Source organism: Heptranchias perlo, chromosome 18 (genome assembly GCF_035084215.1).
Source record: "Heptranchias perlo isolate sHepPer1 chromosome 18, sHepPer1.hap1, whole genome shotgun sequence".
Lineage (NCBI taxonomy): Eukaryota > Metazoa > Chordata > Chondrichthyes > Hexanchiformes > Hexanchidae > Heptranchias > Heptranchias perlo.
The window spans coordinates 24,936,051-24,961,347 of NC_090342.1; the positions used below are offsets into that span (position 1 = coordinate 24,936,051).

Genomic DNA, 25,297 nt, shown 5'->3' on the forward strand with positions numbered 1-25,297 from the left:
ATACAGGTAGAACTATACCTTACATTTCAAAGACAATATCTTAAAAATTTAGTTCAAAGAACGATACAAAAGGTTTTATTTTCAGGATGTAGACAATAGGAAACTTTGTCGGCATTAAAAAGAGGAAGCGGATTATAACAGTATTTATGTGGCACACTCATTTGCAGATCTTCAGTGCTAACTTGAAAAGAGACTGCGTATCTTCAGTAACAGATGCGCTGACTGCATTCAGAGTGGAACCACCTCAAACATTTATATTCAGGTAGGATGCAGTTCCTTTCCATAAATAGTGCATTTCATCCATACAAAATATTCCTTAGACTTAGTACTGCTATAGAATACATATGATTAGTAAATTTTTAAGAGAAATGTAATTGTAAAGATATAATTAAGTAATGTATCATACAATATAAATATGTCACTTGTTCAGTTGCAGTTATTTAGTTATTCTCAGCATTACCATTGCAACCTAATAGTGATGATACTTTTTGGATTATGTGTCTGATTGCAAACATTGATATCAGATTTGCTTATTGTTATGGTTTTTCTCTTTCATGTGAGGAGATAGTGTGGTGCTGATTGAAAATGTATCAATGTCCAGTTTGGAATGGGACCGAAGATAATAGGTAGAAGTGTAAACAGTAATAATCAAATACTTCATGGAATAGCATGGTTCCTTTCTGTGAAAAGCAAGCTGAACAATAGAAATGTGAGGATGTGGACACTCTTTTTCTGGTCTCTGGGCTGCATCCAGTGTTACAGCAAGCCACCAGTGTGACATAATAGGCCAGATTTTGCTGTAGGAACGAATCTAATGGCGTCTGCTGTTAGTTGGACTTGCCCTTGCATGTTTAGGTTTTTAAATTTTTTCCATGGCAAGTTGCTGAAAGTGTGAGGTGATAACGTCATAGTGAGGGAAACAGGGCATCTGGCGCCTGAGTGAACAGGGCAAGCAACTGTGTATCTCCTTAACCAATCAGATTGAAGGATTGTGAAATTAGCAGCACAAGGACTGAGAAGGAAGTGTAAATTAGAGTGAGTGAATTCAATGTCAAATCAGGTACAGAAAGAGAGGGAAAGAAAGATTGGATTAAGAGAGAGAAAAAAGACCAGGCAGGAGAACATAGGAACAGGAGTAGGCCATTCAGCCCCTCGTGCCTGCTCCGCCATTTGATAAGATCATGGCTGATCTGTGATCTAGCTCCATATACCTGCCTTTGGCCCATATCCCTTAATACCTTTGGTTGACAAAAAGCTATCTATCTCAGATTTAAATTTAGCAATTGAGCTAGTATCAATTGCCGTTTGCGGAAGAGAGTTCCAAACTTCTACCACCCTTTGTGTGTAGAAATGTTTTTTAATCTCACTCCTGAAAGGTCTGGCTCTAATTTTTAGACTCTGCCCCCTACTCCTAGAATCCCCAACCAGTGGAAATAGTTTCTCTCTATCCACTCTATCTGTTCCCCTTAATACCTTATAAACTTTGATCAGATCACCCCTTAACCTTCTAAACTTTAGAGAATACAACCCCAATTTGTGTAATCTCTCCTCGTAACTTAACCCTTGAAGTCCGGGTATCATTCTAGTAAACCTACGCTGCACTCCCTCCAAGGCCAATATGTCCTTCCGAAGGTGCGGTGCCCAGAACTGCTCACAGTACTCCAGGTGTGGTCTAACTAGGGTTTTGTATAGCTGCAGCATAACTTCTGCCCCCTTGTACTCTAGTCCTCTAGATATAAAGGCCAGCATTCCATTAGCCTTATTGATTATTTTCTGCACCTGTTCATGACACTTCAATGATCCATGTACCTGAACCCCTAAGTCCCTTTGGACATCCACTGTTTTTAACTTTTTACCATTTAGAAAGTACCCTGTTCTATCCTTTTTTGATCCAAAGTGGATGACCTCACATTTGTCTACATTGAATTCCATTTGCCACAGTTTTGCCCATTCACCTAATCTATCAATATCGCTTTGTAATTTTATGTTTTCATCTACACTGCTTACAATGCCACCAATCTTTGTGTTATCGGCAAACTTAGATATGAGACTTTCTATGCCTTCATCTAAGTCGTTAATAAATATTGTGAATAATTGAGGCCCCAAGACAGATCCCTGCGGGACTCCACTAGTCACATCCTGCCAATGCGAGTACCTACCCATTATCCCTACCTCTCTGTCGCCTTTCGCTCAGCCAATTTCCTAACCAAGTCTGTACTTTTCCCTCGATTCCATGGGCTTCTATCTTAGCTAACAGTCTCTTATGTGGGACCTTATCAAATGCCTTCTGGAAGTCCATATAAATAACATCCATTGATATTCCCCTGTCCACTACTTTAGTCACCTCTTCAAAAAATTCAATCAGGTTTGTCAGACACGACCTACCTTTCACAAATCCATGCAGGCTCTCTCTGACTAACTGAAAATTCTCGAGGTGTTCAGTCACCCTATCCTTAATTATAGACTCCAGCAGTATATAAAAAAATGTTTTTAAATTTAAAATCTCCAACAGCAATCAAAACCAGAAGGAATGAGACTCAACACCTGTAATAGTTAATTTTCAGTGCCAGAGAGGTTCTTTTGCAGTAATTAACACATATCACTTCATTAAAAGAGTACTTAGACTGAAATGGACAAGACTTAACTTTCTGTGCCATTTTAGTTCGTATCTACTGCGCAAATACAGCAACTTCATGTCATTCCACGCATTTCAATGGTGAGGCAGACAGCAGGATGCCGTTTTCACGAAGCTAATGGTGGAGCTGCACAATTCGGACAGCACCTTTTCGATATTTGAGTTTAACCGCGCATCTGCCCCTGGCCTGAAGTTGCTGTACCATTTGAGTATAAATAACGACGAATGCCATTAACCTCACCGTTACTTTGACAGCAAAATTTGGGCCTTTGTATCCTCAGTTGATCCCTGCTGTTCTCATTTTGCCGTAGTCATGTGGTAACCAACTTGAAATTCAAAAAAAGCCCTATACTAAGATGACAATTAAACCAAACAATTCATTGTGAAACACTGATTCGAGAGCGGAAATCAAGTCCATGTTTAAAATCCCTCAAATAAAGAAAGTGGGTTTTGCAGAGAATATACTTAAAGTATTTTAAGACAAATATTGTTTGATTTTAAAGTATAAATCTGAGCACTTGGTGAGATGGTTCAGATCATACTGGATTTGGTGATGAGTAACGAACCAGAATTAATTAATAATCTGACGGTAAGGGAACAACTTGCAAATAGTGACCTTAATATCATTGAATTTGATATTCGGTTTGAGAAGGGAGAGTCACAAACCAAGATTTTAGACTTTCTAATTGGAGGGGAATCTCCAGCATGGTGGGACTTCTGCCTGCCATGGAGATTCCCTTCCTCCCTGCCCTGATCCTTCAATGATACACGTTGACTTTCCAACCCCAGTGTTGCTTGTATGCTGGAGGGGGACTGCAATATGGGGAAACCCAACTAGCCTCTGAGCCGGGAGAAGGTAGGTATGGGGTGGGGGGACCCTCTTGCTTCTTCTGCTCCTCTTGGCCCCACTAAATTGAATTATAACTTACCTACTGGGCTGCTGTTCAGCTGGACCGCCAGCTGATACTTTGTGGCATCTGCACAGCGCATGCCCTGCCCAGTAGTGTCCTAAAATGCTAATTAAAATCCTATGTGCGCCAGAAGCCCCAAATTAGCATATTGAAAGGGCCTACTGCTTCACTCAGGCAGGAGCTCAAGCCGTTCAGTGGTAGGCCCTCCCAAAGTTGGTGTCAGATGGATCGGAGCAGGAACTGGGATGTAAGCTTTTCTGTACCATTTTACTGCCCTACGAGTGGAAACATTTTCTCCATGTCTACCCTATCAGCTCACTCTGCAGCCTTCTCTTTTCTAGAGAAAAGAGTCCCAGCCTATTCAGCCTTTCCTGATAAGGATATCCTTTCAGTTCTGGTATTATCCTTGTGGATCTTTTTTGCACCCTCTCCAATGCCTCTATATCCTTTTTATAATATGGAGCCCACAACTGTGCACAATAGTGTGGTCTAATCAAGGTTCTATACAAGTTAACGTAACTTTTTTGCTTTTCAATTCTATCCCTCTAGAAATTTGCCTTTTTTATGGCCTTATTAAGCAGCTTCTCTACTTTTATTTGTGAATCTGTACCCTTATATCCCTTTGCTCCTCGATCCCGTTTAGACTCTTATTATCCAAGCAGTATGTGCCTCCTTATTCTTCCTACCAAAATGCACCACCTCACACTTATCTATATTGAAATTCATTTGCCAATTACACGCCCATTCTGCAAGTTTATTAATGTCTTCTTGCATTTTGATGTATTCTTCTTATGTATCAACTACATCCCCTCAATTTGGTGGTGTCCGCAAATTTTGAAATTGTACTTCTGATTCCAAATTGTCAATGTAAATTGTGAACAGTGGTCCCAGCACTGATCCCTGCGGGACACCACTTCCTACCTTTTGCTAGTCTGAGTAGCTACCCTTAACCCTTAATCTCTGTTTTCTGTTTTGTAGCCAACTTGCTATCCATTCTGCTACCTGTCCCCTGACTCCACATGCTCTGACCTTAGCCATGAGTCTACAATGCGATACCTTAACGAAGGCCTTTTGAAAATCCAAATATATTACATCTACTACATTACCCTTGTCTACTCTTTCTGTTACTTCTTCAAAGAAGTCAATCATGACTTTCCTTCTGAAATCTGTGCAGACTATTCTTTATTATATTTTCGTTCTCTAGATGTGATGTCTTTCTATTACATCTTTGAGTAAAGATTCCATTATCTTTCCTATCACTGACGTTAAGCTAACTGATTTATAGTTCCCTGGACTTGTTCTATCTCCCTTTTTAAATATAGGAATAACGTTAGCTGTCCGACAGTCCTCTGGCACTATTCCCTTTTCTAGTGAATTTCTATATATATGTAATAGTGCCTCTGCCACCTCTTCCCTAACTTATTTTAATATCTAATGTGAGTTAAATATCCTGGTAATGTATGTGATATTTGCTGGAAATCTATAATATGCAATCGTGACAGAATTAGACATATTGCTAGGGTGTGAAAAACAAAATGTCCAACACTGACGCATTAAATTTACCAGAATATTTCAAAGTGAAAGTTCACAGTAATTCATGTAAGACATGTATTGATTCACTTTGTTCTTCAGTTACTGACAATCATGGTCTTTCAGAGAGGAAGAGACACCTGAAGTGGGAAGCAGCAGAAAATTAAAAGGAGAATATTTAAAGTGCAGCATCTACACAGATGCTTCCAGCCTTCAATCAGCAGTCAATGTTTAATATATTTGAGCACCATTGATACATAGCCAATTTGGTTGAAGTACAACATTCTGTGTGAATGAATTAAGTGACACTGACAATATTCAAGTGTACAAAGATAGTACGATGAGTATTTACACTGTAAATCATTCTTAATGAACAATATCAGGCATCTATCCAATAAGATCTGAGAGCCATTGTTTTACACAGTGTGATATGTCAAATCAATGGTTTTTAGTGGGCATAACAAAATAAAGAACCCTTTATTGGAATATTCTTTAGAGAAGAGTGTGGCACAGCAGGAATCTCCCATGACAATTTCACTTCCTCTTTTTAAATGTCAATATAATGTTGTGAAAATAAAACCAATGCTTATTAGAGTGCAGGAGATATACTTAATTACAAGAAGAATGTTTGGTTTATTTGTATTTAATAGGTTTGGTGGAAATTGTTCTGAAGCAGAGATGGTACCACCTTCTTGCCATTGTTCAAAAAGTAACTGCCCAATTTAAGACTTCACACGCAAAGTCCAAAAGTAATATAGGATGTTTATTAATTTTATGCAGGTCACAATCTCATGAGCGTGTGACTCATTCTCACATTTAATCCGAATGACAGGAAAAGACCCACAGACTTACATAACTCTCCAGCTGTATTTATATGTTTGTTGCCAAACTGGGGAAAGTCGTTTTTAAAAAAAAATGCAATGTCATGTCAACATGAGTAAATTAGACGAAGTGAAAGGAAAATGTTTTTTAAAAACCATTTCAATGCTGGCTGTAATTAAGAAAACATATCAAAAATAAATTCATTAGAGATAAAATAACTACTCCGAACTTTGACTAAACTGGAATATAATAACAAATATTCCGACTAAACTGGAATATAATAAAGAATATCCCCACCAGTATCATCAGAAGAAATTATCTTTTTGGGGTGAGTCCATGGGTTGTCTACAACATACATCATAAGACTAAAACTCAAGTGGTACTGAGTGCAGTTCTGTGCACTCCAATAAAGAGAGGAGAATGGATATAAAGAAAAATGCAACATAGGTTTTGCTAGGATTATATAGCTATTGCAGTCTGTGTTGGGAATGGCTTTTGGTAAGATCCGTGTCCTTGAATCACGATGGGAATCACAAAGGAATAATTATTAACACCTTGTGATACAAACAAAAATATATTAAAAGACTTTACTGGTATTTTGGATATATTGATATATGGATTTTTGTTACATATTAATGACTTGGACTTGGGTGTATAGGGCGCAATTTCAAAATTTGCAGATGACACAAAACTTGGAAGTGTAGTAAACAGTGAGGAGGATAGTGATAGACTTCAAGAAGACATAGACAGGCTGATGGAATGGGTGGACACATGGCAGATGAAGTTTAATACAGAGAAGTGCGAAGTGATACATTTTAGCAGGAAGAACGAGGCGAGGTAATATAAACTAAATGGTACAATTCTAAAGGGGTTGCAGGAACAGAGAGACCTGGGGGTGTATGTACACAAATCTTTGAAGATGGCAGGATAGGTTGAGATCGCGGTTAAAAAAGCATATGGGATCCTGGGCTTTACAAATAGAGGCATAGAGTACAAAAGCAAGGAAGTTATGTTGAACCTTTATAAAACACTAGTTTGGCCAGAGAAGGAGTATTGTGTCCAATTCTGATCACTGCACATGAGGAATAACGTGAAGGCCTTAGAGAGGGTGCAGAAAAGATTTCCTAGAATGGTTACAGGGAAGAGGGACTTTAGTTACGTGGATAGACTGGAGAAGCTGGGGTTGTTCTCCTTAGAGCAGAGAAGGTTAAGATGAGATTTGACAGAAGTGTTCAAAATCATGAAGGGTTTGGATAAAGTAAATAAAGAGAAACTGTTCCCATTGGCAAGAGGGTCGAGGACCAGAGGACACAGGTTTAAAGTGATTGGCAAAAGAACCAAAGGCGACATGAAGAAAAACGTTTTTACACAGCGAGTAGTTATGATCTGGAATGCGCTGCCTGAAATGGTGGTGGAAGCAGATTCAATCGTGGCTTTCAAAAAGGAATGGGATAAATACCTGAAGGGAAAAAATTTGCAGGGCTGCGGGGAAAGAGTGAGGGAATGGGACTAACTGGCATGCTCTTACAAAGAACTGGCACATGCTTGATGGGCCGAATGCCCAAGTGTGCTGTAACCATTCTATGATTCTAAATAACCTCAGTGGGGTTGTAATTATATAGAAGATACAGAGCTGCTTTCTGTAGTGTAGGATTATAGCATTTAATACCAAAGTGTTAGCTATGTATTCTGACCTTTATATTTTTATGGGAGAGTGGTTGCAAAACTTATCCAATTTTTCCCCTTGTATGTCTAAGGGCCGTTTTTGGGCATGGGTAGCATGATGCGTTATTACCCCGCACCCAATGACCCCACGCAAGCAGGATGCGAGTTTCGGCCAGCCTGAGTACTAACCTGCACTCAACGTTCCATTCCGGGCCTTGCACGTGGAATCAGTGCAATCCGCACTTTACACCAGCAGGGGAGTCCAATCTCTTAAAGGGAGGATGTTTCTTAGAAATCTCTTAAAGGTAGCTGGTACCTGTTATTTGCTGAAAATAACGGTCTACTGTCTGCACGGAGTCTGAACGGAGATCAGACATCGCACATGTAAAGCACAGATGCAGGTCCTGTCCCTATGTTTACACAATGATGAGTTATGTTAAAACATTGAATAAAGGCTGCGCACTACTAAATCTCACATCCTCCAATTTGCACGCCAGACCTCTCCAATCTGCCAATCTGAGTTGGTACCAGGCCTGCGAGAGTGCACGCACCAAGGTTCTCTGCTGATGCACTAGAGACCTTGGTGCAAGAGGTGGACAGAAGGAGGGACATCCTATATCCGCGGGAGTTGGGGGGGCCGGGTGCAAGATGCCCTCCAGACATATATCCAAAAGGCAGTGGGAGGCAGCGGGGGACGAAGTCAATGCCAGGCACACAGCATCATGAACATGGATGTAGTGCAGGAAGAAGTTCAATGCTTTGACATGGGTGGTCAAGGTGAGTGAGGTCAACTATCAAGTGGCATCTCCTACAAACTGCACCATGCACTACACCCCCATCACCCACTTACCAACAAACTCTTTCCATCAGTACTTAACTCTTCCAACCAGATGCTTCCTCTCATCCTTACATTTTACCACTGTTGCAAGCCGCCCACCCACAACTCACAGCCCACACACACTGGCAGCTATTCAATCATGACAGGCACATCACCCAGACATACGTCCTGCTTTCTTGCAGGAGAAGGCGGTGCATATCAGGTGGCAGCAAGTGGCAGTGGCATTTAGCCCACCGAGCCTGTTCTGCTATTTAATGAAATCATGCTGGACCTGTGACCTAACTCCATATACCCGCCTTAGCCCCATATCCCTTAATACCCTTGGTTCACAGAAATCTATTAATCTCAGATGTCGAATTCAGAAATGAGTTAGCATCAACTGCCGTTTGCAGAAGAGCGTTCCAAACTTCTCCCACTCTTTGTGTGTAGAAGCATTTCCTAACTTCACTTCTGCACGTCCTGGCTCTAAATGTTAGGCTATGTCCCGCATCCTAGTATTCAAGTATAGGCGACCTCCAAAAACAGTTACAAATATCTCAGCAGCCAGAAGCAATAATCCAGCCACTAACCTGTAAATCCTGTATGGTCCCTTTTAAATAGTGCTGCTGGACTATTGGCACTCTAAGACACGTTCAGATGGTTGGGGTTAAGACTGTGCGTTGAGTTGAGCGTTAAGTGTCAAAATGGTGTCTATCACTTTAAATCAGCATTGCACACTGATTGAAGCCATTTTCTCCCTACTTTACATGCTTCCAGCATTCGTTACCTGTGCCTGCGCTAACTCCCATACCAAGATGGCGTCCGGCGCACGTCATGCTAGAAACGTGCGTGCGCAGCCAAGACACATCTTGAATGTTGGAGAGGCCGTGTAGTGCTGAAACAACTGGCGCTACACGGCCCAATTTAGCGCCCACAGTGTGGCGATTACTTAACTAGAGTTGCAATGTTGAATTTGTTTGGTATTGGTACTGTTTCTCACTATAGCCATAGTTCAAGTGTGGCCACTTTATTATTTCTTAACTCCTTTATTTTAAAATAATTTTTCAGACTTCTGCCTCATGTGTTTATCACTGCTCCCTAAGCGAGATAGCAGGCTAGCAAACTGCTTACATGTCTCTGTCAATATTGCTGTGTAACTGAAAGGTTGACTCACCCTTGATTATCCCCTCCCTCCAGTGGGAAAGTATCATGCCTTTGCTCACTGCCTTCTGCTGATAGCCCAGTTAAGATGGGAACTTGCTGCATGAGGAATGATGGGCACATGCCAGCAGCCATCACTCCATGGCACCTTGTGTTGGTGTGCACTGTCATTATACATTGGTGCCTTGATGAATGGTTGGTATTCCCACTTACCCATCTCCTTACTAACTTACATTAGCTCCCAATCTCCCAACACCTCTAATTTAAAATTGTTTAAATGCCTACACCTCCCTATCTCTGTAACCACTTCCAGCCCTACAACACACCCATCCCTAGAGCTCCCCATTCTTCTGACACTGGGCACTTGCACCCCCCCCTACCTCCCCCCCCCCCCCCCCCCCTCATCCAACCATTCATCCAGCCGTCTAAGCCCCACACTCTGGAATTCCCTCCTTAAACTGTTCTGTCTCTCTGCCTTCCGCTTCACCTTTAAGACCCTCCTTAAAGCCCACTTCCTTACTCCTCCTAATATCTTCTTCTTTGGCTCAGCATCCATTTTTGTCTGATTATACCTCTGTGAAATGTACAATATAAATACAAGTTTTTGTTATTCTTCATCTTGTTGTAGGCTAATGCCCCGGGCCATATTGCTGTAACCCCTCTCAAGTTCTGCAATGTAAATTTGGTGCTAGTATAAGGAGGTGGTTTAAAATTGAAATAGCAGAGCTGTCATTGTTATCAAAAATCTTCAAATAATGCAGTTGGATTACCAGATCATTAATCTCAGTGATCATCAAATACAATATTCACTGCAGTTTAGTTTAGGCAGTGTGAAGAGTGCACCAAGTAGCAACTTTTATGTTTAGTGGTCCTGGACCAGTAATGAAAAGAAAAATTCCCCCATCCCATGTTCAGTAATGGTTAGTGTTTATCATACGTCATTCACGTGATAAAGGATCAGTGAAAGGAAATCCTTTCGGTTAACTTTGCACATGTCTCTTTAAAAATAGTATTGTCTGGTCAGGTGCCCAAAAGTAATAACAAATTCCCATGATAGCATGTGACTTTATTATGACACTCCTCTTGTTCTACTTCTGTTTCTTTTGAAAACATAAACAACAGATCCCGAAAAGTCTTCAGTTTCTGACACCTTGGATATTGTTGGCAGTCAGCCCTATGAGATAAATAAAACAATAGTGATACCATGGTACTTTGCCTCTGTAATAAGCATTTAAACAGGATTCTTCATTTAATGTATAAACTATATATTCAATTGGATAGATTATGCAGGTTTTTGGCATGTATTTTCCTAAGTTCGGTGAACACTGGTTTTATCTGTGGGCTGTCAAGGGGAAGACAGTCCTTCTATACATTTAGCATTTTCAAATAGCTAAATTTAATGCTGTAATATAAAATAAATTGATATAGTAAGCATATAATTAAGAAACTTACTAAATAATTCTGTGTAAATTAAGAAAATGAAGGGAATAGTTAAATATCTATCGGCAAATTTTGTGAACATTTTTTAAATTCGTTCTTGGGATGTGGGCGTCGCTGGCGAGGCCGGCATTTATTGCCCATCCCTAATTGCCCTTGAGAAGGTGGTGGTGAACATAGGAATACAGGGTTTGAGTTATAAGAAACAGTTTGCATTACAATGAACCTATATTTGCGTGTGCTAATTAGTTCCAATTTGTCTTAAATTAACATTATTCCTAACAATATAATTATACTCCCTGAGATGTAAGGTAGAGTTTAATTTTCTAATTGACCTAATTTATGTGAGTAAAAGACAGTTAACATTTAATTAAGTCAAAGGCGATTCCTAGTGGTATATAAATTTATACTTTCCAATTTTCATAAAGATACAACTTACATTTCTTGGGTAATGTTGAAAATCCCTGTTCCTAAGCAACATAATTTACATATGTAAATCTAGTAAATTAGCACAATGCCTTTACATGTTATCCTTGAATGACAGCAGTTATATTCTCAAACTTGCATAAATATAAAACATGATTTTTTCATAGTATCATTGTTGGTACAGCATAGGAGGAGGCCATTCGGCCCATCGTGCCTGTGCCAGCTCTTCGAAAAGAGCTATCCAATTAGGCCCATAGCCCTGTAAATTTTTTCCCTTCAAGTATTTATCCAATTCCTGTGTGCGTTTTACTATGCGCATTTAATAATTCTTTAGGAGAAAATCTGATTTTAAAATCTTTAAGTGTCCTTTAATAAATGAAACCAACAAAGATGATGGGGGCGATTTTCGACTTTCACCCGAAACGGGCACAAAGTCACCAGTGAGGCTGTGCCACCCACTTGAAGCCGGCATCGGTTGCCCTGAACCACTTTTGAGTTTGGGCCTAATTTGAATGCAGCCAGCAAGCTACCGATGCCCCGCTGCAGCTCGCCAGTCATGGGAGGGTGGGAAATCAGCCAGCTCCCATGCTGAACTGACCAGCAAGTCGGGCCTGGGGGTTGGAGAAGCTGATCCTGGAGGGTCCTCCTGGCACCACAAAAATTCTTCCAAAAAATTTCTGGGCTTTTTCTTGAGTGGCTACCTGCAGTGGCATTAATGACCACTGGTTAGACTGCTCACCGCCTGATACAAATGGGCAGACAGGGCATGGCATACACTCTGCCCATTTGTTTCTGAAAATTGCAAACAGGGTCCTTCAACTGGTGTAGGACCCCGAATGACATTTCTAAGCAGCCTCCCGCTCAAAACATGTGGGCATGATGCTAGCTCATTAAAAAGTGCATCAGGCAGGCCGTGGGCATCGGTTGAGTGGCTGAGATGCCTCTTCCCTCCACCCTGCTTTTCAGCTGCTAGCTGTCCATTTTCTATGTGAGATTCTGGCAGCCGGCAGTCAAAAGCCACCTCTTGTTTGTTTATTTGAATTGTGTATTTTGTGTCACATATCTTCATTATAATGCAGGCAGTCACATTGCTGAAGGGATGCTAACTAAAGAGAATTCATAACCTCAAAGTCACTCAAGTTAATCCATTTGGAGTTAAAAGGGGAGCTTAAATGCGAGAATAAGTAATGACCCCAAAACAAATCAAGTTAGTTGGTTTATACACACAGATACTATGTACAATGAAAAAAAAGTACTTTTATAGTTATAGAATACCCCACCGAGCCTGACACACAGCGATTTTGGTGGACTAAACACACTGGGCTGATGTAAGCAAAGTGAATCTCCTGCAATGTGCTTACCTATTAACATTGCTGTTGACTTATTTACAGAGCACTTGTGAGCCATCTTTTTTCGAGTCTCCCTCAGGTATTTCTGTTATATTTATCCATGGCAGCTTAGGGAGTCTTGTGCATGAACTCCAACAAAACCAAAATGCACATCATTATAAAATTAAATTCTTGTCATATCATAAAATAAAATGTAAGGATTCTTAGAGAGGGTTGATGAGGGCAATGCGATTGATGTGGTATATGTGGACTTTCAAAAGGTATTTGATAAAGTGCCACATAATAGACTTGTCAGCAAAATTGAAGCCCATGGATGGAATAATCTCTTTCCTGATTTATCCCCACGCCTGTTTACAACAAACATTAAGTGTAACACCCTCATTATTGCCGAATAAAGGATTTATGTCGTGTGAGTGTACATTTGAATCCAATTACTGTAAGATACCAGATGCAACAAACTATAACCTGGTGTTGTAAGATTCCTTACATTTGTCCACCCCAGTCCATCACCGGCATCTCCACATCATAAAATAAAAGGAAGAATGTTGGGACAGTTGGCTGAAAAAGACATCAACTCAGTCTGTAATACTCAGGAAACAACCAATTTGCAATCTCAGAAGAGCCGGAATGTCTGTCTGCATTTGTTAACTGCATAAGTAGCTGTGAATATTTCATGACTTAATACACAACAGCTATAAGTATCATTAAGCTACAGACAAAAAGCAGTAACTCTTGTGCATGGAAAGAAGAGCAGGATTCTGTAACAGTCCATCAAAATCTGCCTGCACTGAACTGTAATGTAAAAACCCTAAATATACTCTTGGAAAAAGTGTGACATAATGGGTATAATGCTCAAAAGGTTTGTTGCATCTGGTACATTACAGTAATTGGATTCAAATGTACACTCACACGACATAAATCCTTCATTAGGCAATAATGAGGGTGTTACACTTAATGTTTGTTGTAAACAGGCGTGGGGATAAATCAGGAAAGAGATTATTCCATCCATAAATTGTTCATCACCTATAATTTAAGCATCTCGAGACAGCATTTCCTTGTATTAAATCATCAAACATTAACCTCTTGTTTTTGCATGAGTAAGCATTAAATCATGGCCAATGTACTGTGACAAGACTGTATGTAGGCTTACTGGTGGCATGGTATCATTCCTAGTGATGTGAGTGGCAGTTGGTTCCTCCTTGTCAGTAACACTACAAGAAAAGTAGAAACTTGGCATGTCAGGTCTCAGCTGGGGTAAGAAATTTAAAATCAGGGTGTAAATTGCAGAGGTACTGGCCATAATCTTCCAATTCTCCTTAGATACGGGGGTGGTGCCAGAGGACTGGAGAATTGCAAATGTTACACTCTTGTTCAAAAATGGGTGTAAGGATAAGCCCAGCAACTACAGGTCAGTCAGTTTAACCTCGGTGGTGGGAAAACTTTAGAAACAATAATCCGGGACAAAATTAATAGTCACTTGGAGAAGTGTGGATTAATAAAGGAAAGCCAACATGGATTCATTAAAGGCAAATCGTGTTTATCTAACTTGATTGAGTTTTTTGTAAGGGTAACAGAGAGGGTTGATGAGGGCAATGTGATTGATGTGGTATATGTGGACTTTCAAAAGGTATTTGATAAAGTGCCACATAATAGACTTGTCAGCAAAATTGAAGCCCATGGAGTAAAAGGGGCAGTGGCACCATGGATACAAAATTGGCAAAGTGACAGGAAACAGAGAGTAATGGTGAACGGTTGTTTCTTGGACTGGAGGAAGGTATACAGTGGTGCTCTGCAGGGGTCAGTACTAGGACCACTGCTTTTTTGATATATATTAATGACTTTGACTTGGGTGTACAGGGCAACAATTTCAAAATTTGCAGACAAAAAACTTGGAAGTGCAGTAAACAGTGAGGAGGATAGTAATAGACTTCAAGAGGACATAGACAGGCTGGTGGAATGGGCGGACACATGGCAGATGAAATTTAACGCAGAGAAGTGCAAAGTGATACATTTTAGCAGGAAGCACGAGGAGACGCAATATAAACTAAATGATACAATTCTAAAGGGGGTGCAGGAAAAGAGAGACCTGGGAGTATATGTGCACAAATCTTTGAAGGTGGCAGGACAGGTTGAGAAAGTGGTTTTAAAAAGCATATGGGATCCTGGGCTTTATAAATAGAGACATAGAATACAAAAGCAAGGAAGTTATGTTGAACCTTTATAAAACACTGGTTCAGGCACAACTGGAATATTGTATCCAATTCTGGGCACCACACTTTAGGAGGGAGTGGCCCCGGGAGTCCTTAACATTGACTCTGGACCCCATGAAATCTCATGGCATCAGGTCAAACATGGGCAAGGAAACCTCCTGCTGATTACCACCTACCGCCCTCCCTCAGCTTATGAATCAGTACTTCTCCATGTTGAACACCACTTGGAGGAAGCACAGAGGGTAGCAAGGGCACAGAATGTACTCTGGGTGGGGGACTTCAATGTCCATCACCAAGAGTGGCTCGGTAGCACCACTACTGACCGAGCTGGCCGAGTCCTAAAGGACATAGCTGCTAGACTGGGCCTGCGACAGGTGGTCAGCGAACCAACACGAGGGAGAAACTTACTTGACCTCGTCCTCACCAATCTACCTGTCGCAAATGCAGCTGTCCATGACAGTATTGGTAGGAGTGACCACCGCACAGTCCTCGTGGAGACGAAGTCCCGTCTTCGCACTGAGGACACCATCCAACATGTTGTGTGGCACTACCACCGTGCTAAATGGGATAGACTCAGAACAGATCTAGCAGCTCAAAACTGGGCATCCATGAGGCACTGTGGGCCATCAGCAGCAGCAGAATTGTATTGCAGCACAATCTGTAACCTCATGGCCCGGCAACTTCCTCACTCTACCATTACCAACAAGCCAGGGGATCAACCCTGGTTCAATGAGGAGTGTAGAAGAGCATGCCAGGAGCAGCACCAGGCGTACCTAAAAATGAGGTGCCAACCTGGTGAAGCTACAACTCAGGACTACATGCATGCTAAACAGCGGAAGCAACATGCTATAGACAGAGCTAAGCGATTCCACAACCAACGGATCAGATCAAAGCTCTGCAGTCCTGCCACATCCAGTCGTGAATGGCGGTGGACAATTAAACAACTAACGGGAGGAGGAGGCTCTGTAAACATCCCCATCCTCAACGATGGCGGAGTCCAGCACATGAGTGCAAAAGACAAGGCTGAAGCGTTTGCAACCATCTTCAGCCAGAAGTGCCGAGTGGATGATCCATCTCGGCCGCCTCCCGATATCCCCACCATCACAGAAGCCAGTCTTCAGCCAATTCGATTCACTCCACGTGATATCAAGAAACGGCTGAGTGCACTGGATACAGCAAAGGCTATGGGCCCCGACAACATCCCGGCTGTAGTGCTGAAAACTTGTGCTCCAGAACTAGCTGCGCCGCTAGCCAAGCTGTTCTAGTACAGCTACAACACTGGCATCGACCCAACAATGTGGAAAATTGCCCAGGTATGTCCTGTCCACAAAAAGCAGGACAAATCCAATCCAGCCAAATACCGCCCCATCAGTCTACTCTCAATCATCAGCAAAGTGATGGAAGGTGTCGTCGACAGTGTTATCAAGCGGCACTTACTCACCAATAACCTGCTCACCGATGCTCAGTTTGGGTTCCGCCAGGACCACTCGGCTCCAGACCTCATTACAGCTTTGGTCCATACATGGACAAAAGAGCTGAATTCCAGAGGTGAGGTCAGAGTGACTGCCCTTGACATCAAGGCAGCATTTGACCGAGTGTGGCACCAAGGAGCCCTAGTAAAATTGAAATCAATGGGAATCAGGAGGAAAACTCTCCAGTGGCTGGAGTCATACCTAGCACAAAGGAAGATGGTAGTGGTTTTTGGGGGCCAATCATCTCAGCCCCAGGACATTGCTGCAGGAGTTCCTCAAGACAGTGTCCTAGGCCCAACCATCTTCAGCTGCTTCATCAATGACCTTCCCTCCATCATTAGGTCAGAAATGGGGATGTTCGCTGATGATTACACAGTGTTCAGTTCCATTCCAACCCCTCAGATAATGAAGCGGTCCGAGCCCGCATGCAGCAAGATCTGGACAAAATCCAGGCTTGGGCTCATAAGTGGCAAGTAACATTCGTGCCAGACAAGTGCCAGGCAATGACCATCTCCAACAAGAGAGAGTCGAACCACCTCCCCTTGACATTCAACGGCATTACCATCGCCGAATCCCCCACCATCAACATCCTGGGGGTCACCATTGACAAGAAACTTAACTGGACCAGCCATATAAATACTGTGGCTATAAGAGCAGGTCAGAGGCTGGGTATTCTGCGGCGAGTGACTCACCTCCTGACTCCCCAAAGCCTTTCCACCATCTACAAGGCACAAGTCAGGAGTGTGATGGAATACTCTCCACTTGCCTGGATGAGTGCAGCTCCAACAACACTCAAGAAGCTCGACACCATCCAGGACAAAGCAGCCCGCTTGATTGGCACCCCATCCACCACCCTAAACATTCACTCCCTTCACCACCGGCGCACAGTGGCTGCAGTGTGTACCATCCACAGGATGCACTGCAGCAACTCGCCAAGGCTTCTTCGACAGCACCTCCCAAACCCGCGACCTCTACCACCTAGAAGGACAAGAGCAGCAGGTACATGGGAAGAACACCACCTGCACGTTCCCCTCCAAGTCACACACCATCCCGACTTGGAAATATATCGCTGTTCCTTCATCGTCGCTGGGTCAAAATCCTGGAACTCCCTACTTAACAGCACTGTGGGAGAACCTTCACCACACAGACTGCAGCGGTTCAAGAAGGCAGCTCACCACCACCTTCTCGAGGGCAATTAGGGATGGGCAATAAATGCCAGCCTCGCCAGTGACGCCCACATCCCATGAACGAATTAAAAAAAAAAGATGTCAAGGCCTTAGAGAGGCTGCAGAAGAGATTTATTAGAATGGTTCCAGGGATGAGGGACTTTTGTTACGTGGATAGACTGGAGAAGCTAGGGTTATTCTCCTTAGAGCAGAGAAGGTTGAGAGGAGATTTAATAGTGTTCAAAATCATGCAGGGTTTAGATAAAGTAAATAAAGAAAAACTGTTCCCATTGGCAGGAGGGTCAAGAATCAGAGGACACAGATTTAAGGTGATTGGCAAAAGAACCAAAGGTGACATGAGGAAAAATGTTTTTACGCAGTGAGTAGTTATGATCTGGAATGCGCTGCCTGAAATGGTGGTGGAAGCAGATTCAACTGTGGCTTTCAAAAAGGAATTGGATAAACACTTGAAAGGAAAAAATTTGCGGGGCTATGGGGAAAGAACGGGGGATTGGGATTAACTGGATTGCTCTTACAAAGAGCCGGCAGGGGCTCGATGGGCCAAATGGCCTCCTTCCGTGCTGTAACCATTCTATGATTCTATGTCTGAGTATCATGCTTCATAAGTTAAATTTATGATCTGGTATAAATCAGCTTGATTTTTTTGAGAGTTGATAAGAGTTGAGAATTTACAATCACTATTCCACACCAGTTGTATGTTTATGTGCTCTGTATTCTGGGTCTGAAGTGTGACACAGACCCCTTTACTGTGCAATGATATTGGACAAAGCAGGCTCCTAGAGGACTGTGTGGTGCAGGATATGTTAAAACTGCTCTTCACATCTAGAATCAGTGTTTAAACTCACCCCAGACTGATAAGATAAAAGGGCCCTCTCCAATAGTTGTACATCCCGTATCTGTTCAACACTGAAATTGGCTAAATAGAACGTATAACTGATAGCCTTTTATATTTAGCGGCAAGTGCACAGACACCAATGCCTGTTTGTAACAAACCCTTCAACATTCTGAGGGGAAACAATTCTAACCTTTACTTTTCCTCCAGGCTAGTTAATTTTTTACTCACATCCTCTAATTCTGCAATCACAGTTTAAAGTTAAGTAACCTGCTTGCATTCTCGTCAACCACCTCTGTTACTTTAAAGCCTGGATCATGTATCAAAATGATTTCTAAATATTTTCTATTCTTCCTCTGAAACAAATCCAGTACTCAAACAGTAATCTCAGAGCTTCTGTAACATTACCCATTTCACACAAATCTGAAATTCTGAGGGCTTAGTTTAACCCAATTAAGATATTAATGCTTGGGAATGTAATTAGCAATAATTAGACATTTCACATAATTATATTGGAGTAGAACAAAATACAAACATTTATAAAGAGCTTTCCTATGAAAGAAATCACAATTATTCACACACAAGGGGGTAGATTTTGACTTTGTGCGATAGTGCAAAATGGGTGATAGCGAATCGACAGCCTGTTTTACATCTAATTTAATGGACATAAAAATCGGGAAAGATGTAAAACGGGCTGCTGACTCGCTATCACCCATTTTACACTATTGCACAAAGTCAAGATCTACCCCAACCACACACACACGGACATGTACTACAAACAAACATGCACGCACACAGTACAACCGTACATAACTAAATGCCCGAGTATGTGTGTTTCGTTCTCAGGTCAGGATTTCAGAATACTAAAAAGATCTCTATTCCCAATCCCAACTGTAATTCTCTCTTCTGAAAAACCTAATCTTCATGAAAAGTTGTAAATGACCACATCCTTTTGAAATATTCCATTTATTTTAAATTTAGGATTAACCTTCTTTCTAAACCAATACATCACTTTCCCTTTAAAGTTTTGTGCCTTCACAAATAAACATGAATTCTTCAAGGTAGTTTATCACTCCATGTATAGTGCAGTCAGACATAGCTTTGAATAATACTGATCCTTTTTTGTCTTCCATAAGGGAAGATTTTGGCATGCTACCATTTTAAATAGCATGTTAGCAGTGCCATGACTGAACTTTATTTGTGCAATAAGAGGTTCTGTCTTCAGACAGAGCGCACTATGTTTGAATTTCCCGGGGTTTCTCCCAATCATCCGCCGGTGAAAGATCTGCGGAAACCCTGGACAAATAGTGTAAACACTGTTTGCGCTAGTTCTCTGGAGTTTCTGCAGATATTCTGCCGAAGTTACAGCAGACAGTTAAGAGAACGCTCAAGGAAATTGAACCCCACTATATTTAAAAGGGCATGAAAGGACATCCCACAGTATTTAACAACCAAAGGATTCACTTTTGAAATGCAGTCACTTATGTAGGTAAATATGACAGCCAATAATCAAATAGCAAGATCACACGAACAGCAAATGAATGAATGATGGCATAGTTTATTATTTTTTGCAATGTTGGGTGAGGGAGAAATGTTGGCAAGGACACTGGGAGAGCTTTCTGGTCTTCAAATACATCATCCTGAAAAGGCAGATGGGACCATGGTTTAACATCTCATCCAAAAGATGGCAATGCAGCACTCCCTCACTACTGTACTGAAGTGTCAGTTTAGATTACATGCTGAAGTCCATGGCGGGAGGGGCTTGAACTCACAACCCTCTAACTCAGAGACTAGAGTGCGAACAACTGAGCCAACCTCACACTTGCAAGGAGGGGCAATTTTTGCCTGACGACTGCCCAACTTGGGCCCCATTTCCACTGTGGGCAGGGACGGTAAGCCTTCTTTCTCTTGGTGTACCAGCTGTTGGGTGCATCCCAGGCCAGGGTTTGGAAGTCCTCTCTTCTCAGCTATGCCTCCTCTGATGTGGTGACTTTTTTTGGGTTGGATGGAGGTTCTGATATTGCCTGACCTGACTCCAGAGTCAAGTGGACTGAGACTTCCTGGTGGGTCAGCGTCACACCCATTCTGGTTGAGTGTAAATCTCATGTGATGTCAAACTTGCTTTCCAAAGTTCTCAGAGAATCAATTGGATCCCTGGACACTTTATGAACGACTCTGACCTTAATTTAAATGTTTGGGGAAGAAGAATTTTCCTCTCTCTAAATATGTAAATTGCTAACTTTTGGGAGCCAGCTCTGGGTATGCTGGGATCTAGACACACGCTACACTCTCCCCTTAAAAGGACAGCTAAAGTTCCAGGCAAGCAAGAACCAAGAAATGTAAACAAGAGCTCTGCCTGGCTGGAACCTGGACTGCTGCTACTGGCCTCAGTGTAAGTGTAAGTGCACTCTGCCTTTTTCAACAGGCTCACAATATCTGACTTCTTCTCCAATCTCACTTAAACTCAAGACCATACACAATGCTTAGAAAAAGTATGTAACTTTTCACTAAACTCATAGCATTATTACCATAAATCACCTTTATAATCCAGCATAATGAAAATCTCTAATTTTAAAGGGTCTTTTCTAGCTTTACATTTCACAGAATCTAATGGAATGCACAGACTCCCTTTCTATCAACTGTTCTGAGAAATTGCTTTCTGTGGTTGTTCTTTGTTGCTCTCCACTTCTGATTTGGAGAATTCCTGTTGTGAGGGTTTCCTGGTTTGTACGTTTGTTCCTCTTCTTTACTTCCACATAGGTTAACTTGAGTTCTCAATTTCACAGACCTAAGGTGTGTATCATGTGATCTATATGTTGCGTCTGGTTTCCTGGAGTTGCCAATGCCATTTCCAAAGTTGCTGCCATTTTAGGTGTCATTGCTGCTAGGTGCTATTATCACCATCTTGTATGTTTGCGGTTGGGAAATGTTCATCTGGGGGTTGTGTACATCTAATCTTATATAGAAAATAATGGACATTTGAGAGTGATCACAAGGCATAAATAACCTAACCAAGTTTCAGATGAAGTGGAAAACTGTTCGAATAAGGTTTAAATAATTTTCAACAATCAATGAGATTTAATTACAATTTTGAAAACACCCTATTATGCATTATTGTTTATATGATTTCCATTTTTGGTGGGAGTTTTATTTATTTTGTTTATGTTTGTATTCCAGCTGCAATTGCCACTGCAGACACGAGTGTCTTGTGCTCCAGTGATGTGTGATAGCCTTATTGTAAGTTAATCATGAAATAATCTGTAGCTTGATTTCTAGAAAGTTCTATGTAAAGCAAATGAAACTTGTGAACAAAAGTCCAAACAGCCCCAAGTAAATTTAACGATCCATTTTTTTAATTGTCCAGGAACAATGGGAATAAATAGAAGATATGTGATAGGGTCTTGTTGAACAGAACATTTATAGACCACTGCAATATGACAGTGCAACCCACTAACACCAAAGTCCATGTGTATTCTGATGTCAGATCACTCACGAGTTTTCATCAGGAGGTAGATTTTCCTCTATGGGCACTTGACAGGCACAGTACACCAGAGGGGCGCTACACCTGAGAGGAGGCAGCTGCCCATGTTTTTCTGTCACCCTTGGTCATTTGCATGTACCGGTCGCTCTCCAGGCTTGCCCCTCCTGGTTGGGCCTTGTGCTGAATATTAGGCAGCAAACAGGCCTGAGATACCTGCAGCTGTGCTCTTGGCTCCCCCTTCACATCATCCTGTGGTTTGGCAATAAAATTTGACTGGCTTTCCTTTTTCCTCTTTGGCCTACCCCCGGTCCTTGCAGGTCCTGTGGCAGGCCCTTACACTAGCTAGCTTCAGGGAATCTATCATATTCAAATGTGTCTTGGGGCAGCGCAATGGGGGGCAGAGACCTGATGTAATGTGTCTCTGCCCCATTTTCCTCTTCTGTACACTGACACAAAAACACACTAGAAGAACACATGGATTATAATTAGCACTTGACATAACACTGAGCATAGAATGGAGTTTTCTGCAACATCATTGATAGCAGTGGCAATAACACTGATGCTACAAAATCAGGCACCTGGTCCTTGAGGTATAGTAGCATGTCCCTCGGACTCGCGTTTGATGATGCCAACAACGAAGGGAGCATAAGTACATGGTTGATGGGTCCATTGATGACTATGCAGGCTGACACGTGATAGACACTGTCTACCACAAGCCTCACATAATCACATTCCTGGGGGTTCTGCTGTTGACGTTGCTGATCCTTCCCTCTCTCACGCCTGGCCTCCGCACTGGAATGGCATTGTAGCACAAAGCCCCTTATTCCTGCTCTCATTTCAGCACGCCATTGATGTCAGTCCTTGGTCAGGGTTTTCCTAAGAGTCAACCATTATGTTGCATTGCTTCAACTGAGTCTGCATTGTGTCCATATAACGTCTTTGTTGTCCGCACTGCTTTCTTCTGCCATCCACCAGTTCTCTATAAATCATCTGCTTCGGCAACCATACGTCGTCCATCCTAACAACATGTCCTGCCCAACAGAGCTGAGTATTGATTATCATAGTCTCATATTGGCATTGTCAGCACATTAAAGTACTTTGTTGCTAGTGATCTGCAGTCCTGTCACCTAACACAAAGTGCAAAAGTGTCTTGAGTGAACCATTTCCAGCTGTTGAGTGTGCCTTCTGTAGAGTGTCTATTTTCGTGTCCATACAGAAGATTGGTAAGGACAACCTCCTTATAAACCTTCAGTTTAGTGGCAATCTTGATGCTGTGCTGATTGCAAACACACTTGTACAGTCTACCAAAGGCCACGCTTGTTCTCTGTATGCGAACTATTACTTCCTTATTGATCCTTGTATCATCAGATAGTACACACACCCGTCCAAAATCCATCCAGCGTTGAAACAGGAGCCGAGATATTGCATTACACTATTGTTTTAAACTTAGATTTTTGTGGCTTAAACTTTACTTGTGGTCAAAATGACGGACACTAAAATTGGGGAAATTTAGGAGTGGTGCAATTATTCTTGACCTAAATATGCTGTCGAACTGGAATTATTTTTTACAAAATTTCCCTTAGTTTATTTCTACCAGCTACAAGTACGAAACTCCCTCAGGGCAGTGACTTTGGCCCAACCATTGTTAGCTGCTTCATCAGTGACCTTCACTCCGTCATAAGGCCAGGAGTGAGGCTATTCACTGATGATTCTACAGTGTTCGGCTCCATTTACAACTCCTTAGATAATGAAGCAGCCCTAGACAAACTACAGCAGAACATGGACAACATCCCGGCTTGTGCTGACATGTGGCAGACAACATTTGCACCACATAAGTGTCAGGAAACGACCATCCCAACAAGATGGCTGAAGCCCAACCATTTCCCTCTGATTTCAACAGCACTATCACCGAGTCCTCCACCATCAACATCCTGGGCTTTACCACTGGTCAGAAACTTAACTGGACCAACCATATCAACAATTTGGCTGTAAGACCAGGGCATAGGCTGAATACCCTGCAATAATTGGCTCACTTCCTGAGCCCTCAAAACCTCCCCACCATCTACAAGGCTCAAGTCAGAGGTGTGATGGACTACTGAGCACTAACCTGAAAATGTGCAGCACTCAAGAAGCACAATACCATCCAAGACAAAGCAGTCTGTTTGATCGGCCATTAAACTCAATGGGCATGATTTTAAATGGGAAAAATGGGTGGGTTGGGGGCGGGGGGAGGGGTGGTAAAAATGTTTAAAACCACTCTATCCAGTCGCCGCCCCCCACCCACATCGCGCTATCCCGTCCCCCCCCCCACACCGCGCTATCCCGTTCCCCCCCCCCACACCGCGCTATCCCGTCCCCCCCCCCCACACCGCGCTATCCTGTCCCCCCGCACCCCACGGCGCTATCCCGTCCCCCCCTCCCACCACGCTATCCGGGTCCCCTCACCACAATATCCAGTCCGCTCCCTTGATGACCGGCCCCCTGATAACTGAGCTCTCCCCCCGATGACCGTGTCCCCCCTCAATGACACCTCCCCATAATCCCCTATGACTGAGCCCCCACCCCCCCATCTAACACTTACCTGTTCATGTCCTCTTTCTTCCTATTCTCCTGTCCGATTGAGGCCAGCCTGTCAACAAGACTGCCCTGTCGGGCGGGAAACATACAAGAAAAAAATAAAGCACGTCCTTACGTCAAAATCGTAAGGGCATCTAGGAAACACGTACCTCCGGGTTTCCCGGTAGGACTTCCATGTCCCCCGTCCCCCCCACCTGATAAAATCATGCCCAATGTACCATCAGTGCACTGTGACTGCAGTATACACCATCTACAGGATGCACTGCAGCAACTCACCAAGCTGACTTCGACAACACCTCCTAGCTCCATGACCCCTATCACCAAGGAGGACAAATGCAGCAACACCACAGGAGCACCATCACCTCCACATTCCTTTCTAAGTCACATACCATCCTGCCATGTGCCACTGTAGTCCTTATAGTGAAGGAACAGTGATATATGCCCAAGAAGGCAGCCCACCACCACCCTCCCAGGGGAACTGGGGATGCGCAATAAATGTAGCCTTGCCAGCATCGCCCACATCCCGAGAACAAATTAAAAAAAAGATTTCCATTAGAAGATGAACTTAAAAGATGAGGGATAGGCCATATTCAGCCTCACCTGTTAACCAAGCATTTCATATGTGCTCGATAATTCCACCTGAGATCAAGAACTCACTGTCCAGTGGAAGTTTGGGACAAATGCCACTGAGCTTGGAATCTGTACCAGAATCTACAAGTCTATGCTGTGGGACAAGCAAGTAACTGGTGGGAAACTGGAACTAACTGCAGGTGCAGCTAACTGTC

The 25,297-nt window shown here is 42.5% G+C and overlaps 1 long non-coding RNA gene across 1 annotated transcript in view; it reads left to right on the forward strand.

Moving 5' to 3' along the window:
• Nucleotides 1–204: 204 nt before the first annotated feature.
• Nucleotides 205–25,297, forward strand: part of LOC137334974 (uncharacterized) — a 34,207-nt gene continuing 9,114 nt past the window's right edge. Inside the window, exons 1-2 of the long non-coding RNA XR_010966287.1 lie at nucleotides 205–262; nucleotides 21,632–21,691. This is a non-coding gene — a long non-coding RNA (uncharacterized lncRNA). The remainder of the gene's footprint in view (nucleotides 263–21,631; nucleotides 21,692–25,297) is intronic.